Source organism: Eschrichtius robustus, chromosome 15 (genome assembly GCF_028021215.1).
Source record: "Eschrichtius robustus isolate mEscRob2 chromosome 15, mEscRob2.pri, whole genome shotgun sequence".
NCBI classification, from domain to species: domain Eukaryota; kingdom Metazoa; phylum Chordata; class Mammalia; order Artiodactyla; family Eschrichtiidae; genus Eschrichtius; species Eschrichtius robustus.
Window position 1 is genome coordinate 57,612,869 of NC_090838.1, and position 8,305 is coordinate 57,621,173.

Sequence of the window (8,305 nt, forward strand, 5' to 3'; positions counted from 1 at the left end):
GTTGCTGAGCTTCTTACGACTTGCTTTAAGACTCTAACAAAAGTCTAGGCAACTTGCTGTTGGAGTTTCTCAAAGCCACAGCCGTTCCTTCTTGCTTTTAATGAAATTCCTTTCTATTTCTCCAGGTATGACTCCCCTTGGACCAGCAGGGCATATTTTCTCCTTGAGTTAGGACAGCTTATGACAAATAATGATGAGGAATCAATAGACAGCAGGGAAATATTGGGTGAGAGGCTGAATGAATCTCTGAGATAAATTATTGGCCATAGGCATGGCTAGTTCTCCTTTCACTTATATGTTCCTATTCCATCTCACTAACAACCTGAAAGAAAATCAAATATTTTGTTTGGGGGCTTCACTAATATCAGCAACTTTTACTATCTTAATGGCATTTTTATTGATCTCAGCTTTAATGGGAGCTGTATATATTTGATGTTGGTCATTTAAAGTAGAGGTGAGTAATAGACTTCCCCACTGAGGATCATAAAGCAGCTCCTTGTCTGGCAAGTACGGGAAGCAAATAGAAGACAGCATTTAATCTACTGTTCTACCGCAGTTATCAGGGACTGAGATGAAAAAAAAAAATTAAAATGTAAAGGTTGGAGCTTCCCCACCCCCATGGTTGCCCCCCTTCCTGTTGCCTACCCCCCTTCACCCTTTCCCATGCTGACTCCTAGGCACACTGGTCATCAGCAGGCGAACAACAAAAGGCCATTGGCGCAGTGACCTTGGCTGTGGCATCACGCACTGGAGGAAAGAAATGAAGCCATTAGACTGAGGCAGGAGAACAGGTTATAAATCAAGCCATTTCCAATAAGCTGCCGTAATCGCCATCCATCATTGCCAGCTCGGCACACAGCAGACCATGGAGACACTGGAGCTGCTAAAGCTGAGACATAAACAATAATAATCCGGGCTTGATATTTCAGCCCTTCAGGAAATTTAGGGACATTTGCTTTTCTTTTGTTTGTCAGAGGTGATATTTAAAGCATAAGATGTAATAAATAGAGGAGCGGTGACACGATGGGACAGTTTACAAGCATTGCATTCTGGGTGTGATTAAAGGGAGAATCAAAAGTTGAATTCCAAAAACAGCCACTGCTTCTGGAATAAAAGAGCAGACCCCAAACAAATAAGCAAAACATCACACCCTTCATGGAATGACAGCTAGATGTTTTTGGAATAGGTTGATAGGTCTCATTGCTTTGAGAATTATAGCATTTTCTGTTACTGGGGTAAAACACAGTAATCCTGGATCATGATTTTGCTTGCAGAAGAAAGAGAGAAAATTGGACAAGTGACTCAAATTTGTATTTGTAACCAGGTTACAAGTGGTTAATTGGAATTAGGCATGTAGAAGTTGTGCTTTTTAATAACATCATATTGTGCACTTCCAGTGGACAATTCACTATGGCATACGACCTTATGGCAAATATTTCAAAACAATGTGGTCAACATTTTAAGTGCACTCAAGATTGTTTACTGTGGCTTTGGGGAAAAAATGCCAAGCAAAGAACTAGCTGTTCTAGTATGCCTGGGTTTTTCTGAAAGTCTTTAAAATGATTTCCTTATGTTATTAGGATTTTATTTCAAAGCTGTGCCCATCAGATATGGCCATGCAGCATGTTTTTCCAGATTTCTCATTTCTACTCTACAGTGCTTGCCCATCTCGATCTTGATTTGATTATGCAAAATATCCAGTCCGTATTTTTTATGTTATATGATATTCTCCGCTACAAATGATAATGCCAGTTTTCAAAAATATATTTCCAGTCATTAAAAGTAGATAAGGGGTTGGATGGTCTTAAAATTCACAAGATGACCTTTATGAATTATGATGCTATTTCAAACCACTTGGTAATGTATTGGAGTAAACCTGTCTCATACCAAAATCCAAGAGCAACTAAAGTAAGCATAACTGAGAGGCATGTTGTGACAATAGCACAATGTTCCAAAGAACAATTTTTGGAAATAACATGGAGAAACTGCAACTTTCCTAACAAATCGGTCATTGTACTTTTAAATCTCCCAAAGTATGCAAGTCTTATAGGGTGTTTGCACAATAGCTATAATGCAAATACAAGAAGAAAGTTAAAGTCCAATCAAATAGTGTAGTAACTGAGGCAGAAATATGTGCTATATGGAAATGGCAATGCATTTCAACAGAAATAAATCAGTTACAGCCAATTAAGGAGATTCAGTCTCATTTACTCTCTTTTCATCCTAAACTTAAGAGCCATACAAAAGCAAAATGTACACCTAGATCCTTATATACTTTGGTGAGTCACCGGTATCAAAATAGAATGTTTTAATTATATTTTCAGAACTTAGTAGGGTAAGGTGATGTGTTCTACAACAGATCAATGTTGACAATAACCATTTTTCTTTCTGGCTGAAAAATAGGACTGCCGATTGCATGTTTAGGAACTGATTAAGATAGCAGAAGATGCTTAATCAGATACATTTAAAGGCGTGGCATATTTTGCTTCCAAGTATGCCTGGCACATTTGTCCATAGTGAGTCCGTCTTTTCTGAAAATTTTTTTAGAAAATATTTTTCTTAAAAGAAAAGATGTCTTTTGACTTCTTTAGCATGAAGGCAGAATCTGTGCCTGCTACTAGGAAGGGGAACTGAAGATGGATTTCTTTCCCCTGTTTTTGTGGCATCCTATCAAATTTGCCCCCTCAGTTAAATGGGGAAGTCTAAGGGAGATTGTCCCAGACTTCTCAGGAAAGTCGGCATAAATTTTTAATGGTTTGTCTAAATATTCCTATAATTAAGCATCTGATGATGTTTTAATACAAATGTAATAGATTTGTTTTCTCATGAGCTGCTATTAGTCATTTATAATAAATATTTATAAGTGTTTATAAATAAAATATTAATTGCCTGAAATGACATTTTAATGTGGTCCTAACCAACAGTGAAATGCTGCATAGCATGACACCGCCTCACAAAATGTTTTGGAAGTTCTGACACTGCATCAGTACCACCGAGGTGGCCTATGGGACTGGTGTGGCCGTGGGGGGATTGCAGAGGCTACTCTTGGACAGAAGCAAAGACCCCCAGATGTTAGCGTTGTTGGCAACACCAAGCCATTGACCAACTCAATGGTTTCCCTCCTTTCCTGCTACATAGACTGTCTATTAGAAACAGGAGCATCTCGAACATTACTAACGCTTTACACGATGGAAGATTCCATTGTTTCCTCTCGGGCGCTTGTTCCAAGGCCTCCAGTCTCTCTTTTCTCTGGCCCTCTGGGTGTGAGACCTTTCAGAAGGAAAAGGACAAGGCTTGACTGATATCCAGGCTGCTCACGGCTTGTGTAACTAGTTGTCCTAGGCCAAGGCCAGGTTGGATTATAAAATGGTGATAAGGAGACAGGAAGAAAAGACTGTAAACAGCCTCTACTAAGTTTTGATCTAGATAAGAAAGGAAAACAAAAAATAAGTTAATGATAGCCTGTCTGAATTTTTTTTTTTAGACTGAGTATCTGTCTATTATCCACCTGCCCAGGAGCAAATGGAACCTCGATGGGCCTCAAAATCTCCATCTGTGAACTAGGAAAATGAATGTACGCTATTTACATATTTTTTTAGGGATACTAATGAGAGCAACAGTTTATTTTTATTTATTCATTAATTGATGCAATTCGTAAACTTCCACCATCTGCTACAAAGATTCAATTAGCTAATTGTCATATCTCAGTTTGCAAGTATAATATATTATAGAAGTGCTAACATGGAAGGGGCAGCTGGGTGTGTGAGCAAGGTTGGATTTTTTCTTGAAAGAGTCTATCACACTTTTGCCTTGCACTTACCTTCAAGCAAATTGGAATTTTGTGAATCTTCTGTGTTACATAAAAGGAAGTGTACCCAGTAGGCGAGGACAGATTTCGGTTATTGGTTTAGCCTTGGTGCATACCATCTAGTGCCTTGGAGGAATTTTCTAGTGTCTTTGAGCCTCAGTTTCTGCATTTGTAAAATGAAGAAGTTGAATTGGGTGCTGATCCTGGTAGGAATGTTAATAATACCTTACATTATATAGATTTTTATTATTTAAAAAGTGATTTTGGTTACAATATTTAACTTCCTTATTTAAAAATCCATCTAAAGGTAGGGATTGAAGGTAGGTCTTGCAAACGCCAATCTGACAATTTCTGAGGGGCATGGGGCTCAGAAGAATCAAGATACTTATGTGCATTCATAGCACCAATGGGTCACAGACCAAGGATTCAAATTTAGGCATTCCATTTTTGGGGGTTTATTTGTTTTTTTTACCTTCAGGTAACATTGTTTTTCTAATTAGAGAGCGTGTTTCGAATGCATGTTTTCTAAGTAGGTGGTTTCCAAAAACTCTTTCAGCTCAAAACTTCTCTATTTCTAATGGATTCCTTTGGCTTTTGACCATTTCTGTGGCAGAGTGCTCTGAAAGGGATTCTTGTTCCTATAGGTCATTGAACATGGCAGCATTCATTGTCATGGATGCAATTCAGTTGACAATAGGGGTCCTCGAGAAGGACCATGTAGAAAAGGTAGAAATATGCAGTGTTAATTTGACGTCCATGACGTTATAGTTGAGAAAGCTGGCATTATGAGGACTTGAAAATGTTTTTGGCTGCCACTAAACCTTATTATTTACAACTCATTTCTTATGAGTCAAGTCCCAGCAATCAATGTGTAATCTGCCAATTTCATTGTATCAAGTTTCATAAAAGAAGGCAGTAAACATACAGATACCTGTTGCACAGTCCCCTAGAAACCAATCGTCTGTGTGGTGCTCTATGAAATTCTGTTTTGATTAGGTTGTTACATCTGGGACAGAACTGCAAATAGTGTTTGGCGGAGGAAAAATGTGGGCCTGTATAATGCTGAGATTAGAGTCTCTCCAATAATACAAGCATGTCAGCCGGGACGGGTCCTTGTATTTATAGAGGAAAAGCCACTGAGTGAGGATTCAGCACACAGGTTTAAGGGAGGTAATGTCAATTACTTTGGGATCTTTTGTGATAACACTGGATAGACCACTGAGAATGTGCCATATTTAATCTCTTTCCTGCTCAAGTGGACAAAGAGCTAGTAAATACAATTGGAAATCATCCTATTTGGGCAGAAGCCACAGAGGAGGAAGACGGGCAAAAATGACCTCCTGCTGCAGACCCTCAACACTTCTAATTTTTATGATTCTATGATGTGAGAGTCTAATTAATACGGTGACTTCTCAGAGTATTTCATGCTCTGTGCTTACGTAACTCTTTCAGATGGCAAATTATACGGCTTAAATTGCCATGCAGAAGGAGAAGGTAAGAAGTGAGGGAATAAAAGTAATGGGTTCTTAAATTAATGGTAGGAGCAAAGGTATATTCTCTGTGGTGGATTGAACTCTGATGTCTTAAGAATTTGTTATCCTACAGCAGAATGACTTCCCAATTAATTCATTTCTCAGTCAAACACTGTGTAGTTGTGAGGGTATAAGAGAATGAGATTCAAAAGCCATGTGTGAAATAATCACACACTAAAAGGGGATTCACTAAATTTGATACTCATATACCATGAATGAGGCTCTTTGTAACAGGTTGGATTATCCCTCGGATTTACAGATCTAATAAGCATAATTGACAGATCCTGCATATGACCACAGGTGGGAACAGCTGGTAGGTACTTGCCAAGAGCAATACATTTCACCAGCTGCCAGTGGAGCTTGCCAAAGTGGGGTCACCACGGAGCAGCTGGTCTTGTGGATAGGAAGCTAAAAATCTGTCACTAGTACTTCCCAACTGTCACCTGCTAACTAATGTTCCAGTAGGTCCTAACTTAACAGGAGGGAGGAAGGTAGGAAAGTTCACACATTATTCCTGAGCACCTCGATGTCCAGAAAAAGTCTTCAGCCACCAAGAGGGCAGTTACTCTCACTGTGATGTCCCTGCAGTGATCCTACCATCAACATCAATCTGATTTTCTTAGCTGTGGCCTCTTTTACAAAGATGTACCATCCAATTGTTAAAGAAACTCCAGAGGTTACGCTCTTGTCAAATATGAGAAATCTGGAGACCTCCAAAGTGATGATTTGCCTTTGTAGAGGTAATTGTGGTTCTTTGAAAGAAGTTGGATTTTCTAGGTTTAAATAATTAGCTTAAATCTCAGTGTAATATGGTATAAGTGTAAGATCTATGTGTGCTGCAGGAAAACAGAAAATTACTTTACATAGCACACCCTTTACACGTTTCACATCTCATCCTCCTTACCACCCTCTCCTGCTTAAGGATTTCTCTCCTAAAGCTTCATAATATAGTTATCCCATCCAAACTGGGTCAATCAATGATTGAAATAAAACACAGAATTTGCATACTGTAATTAACAAGATGTCTTGTTTTCTATTACTGACCAATACACATTATGAAGCACATTAAAAAACGCATCCCTCGTTTCTTCTTGATTGAGATGGTGCTTCCCTTTACTTCACAGAAATTTATTTATTTATTTTATTTACGGCTGTGTTGGGTCTTCGTTTCTGTGCGAGGGCTTTCTCTAGTTGTGGCAAGCGGGGGCCACTCTTCATCGCGGTGCGCGGGCCTCTCACTCTCAAGGCCTCTCTTGTTGCAGAGCACAGGCTCCAGACGCGCAGGCTCAGTAGTTGTGGCTCACGGGCCCAGTTGCTCCGCGGCATGTGGGATCTTCCCAGACCAGGGCTCGAACCCGTGTCCCCTGCATTGGCAGGCAGATTCTCAACCACTGCGCCACCAGGGAAGCCCCCACAGAAATTTATATAAATCTTCCAATCTGACCTCTTTTATAAGGAATTACTTTGATAGGACATAAAACAAGAGCAGAGAGTTGGCAATCTCTCTATGCCAATGAAGCCATTGTATCAAAACTTCATACAGTACTGACCTAACAATAATACTAATAGGTTGTATCCATTTTTAAGGGCGCATCTCTATTTTTTTGCATATTCTGCTCCCTCTGCTTTGATTATCTACTGTGTTTTCGTGAAACCAGATATCACGGAACACTTCATTTCCCGCTAATCCTCCGTATTCAGGCACGAGTTACATAAGGTTTCTCAAACACTGCAGTAGATGCTAGGAATTTTCCCTCATTATCCACGCTTCCCTCCCTCCTTTTCATAATAAAATCCCTTGAGTTTCAGCTGGCTGTCATGGCCCTCTTAGAAACTACATTTCCCAGGCTTCCTTGTAATTCCATGCTCTTAAGTTCAGCCAATGGGATGCGAGTGGAAGCGATGTGTACAACTTCTAGGTCATGTCGTGCAAAGAGGAAATGACTATGTTCCATCTCTCTTCCTCCTTTCCTGTGGGCTGGGACATGACCCTCGTGCTGGCGACTGTTGGCAAATGGCAAACAAAGAAGGAAGGAACCTGAAACCCAGCTGACCTCATGGAGCAGAGCTGTCTACTGGCTCCAGACGGCCCACCTACATCTGGACAGAGAAATAAATACACTGCTACCTTGTTTGAGTCACTACATGTCTGTCTCTTTATTACGACAGCTTAGCTCGATGCCCTAACTAATATATACCTTCCTCTTTCCAGTCTCCGTATCTTTGTTTTCGTTATTGTCTCTTCCTGGAATGTCCTTAGCTATCTAGTTACCATCTAGGGACAGATCATATAATCCTCCCTCTGACTCCCCTATATGAATGCAGAATTTTTCGTAGTTTCTTATTAAATTCCTATCACAGTGGATTCTGGAGAGTTTGCTGTGTCATGTCTTTCCAATTAGGCCATTAAGTTTCTCAAGACAAAGGGAGATGCCCTTCTAGAACCTGGGTCCTCAAAGCATATTGGTTGAAAGAATAGCTACTACAGCAATAATAAAAACAATAGCAAATAACAGTAATGATGATGATAAGTTGCTGTAGTCATTTTTAAGTTGTACACTTCATAGATTTCATAGGCTGCTTTTAAATAACTTTAAAAGTCAATGTGCTTCCCACTTCTGGGTATAGGTACAAAGGAAATAAAATAAGTATCTTGAAGAGATATCTGCATTTCCATGTTTGTTGCAGCATTAGTCACAATAGCAAAGATATGGAAACAATCTAGGTATCCATCAGCAGATAGATGTATAAAGAAATGTGAGACACACACACACACACACACACACACACAGGAATATTCTTTAGCCTTAAAAAAGAAGGAAATCCTGTCATTTGCAATAACATGAATGAATCTGGAACACATTAAGCTAAGTGAAATAAGCCAGACACAGAAAGACAAATACTGCATGATCTCATTTATGTGTAGAATCTAAAAAAAATCAAACTCATAGAAGCAGAGAGTAGA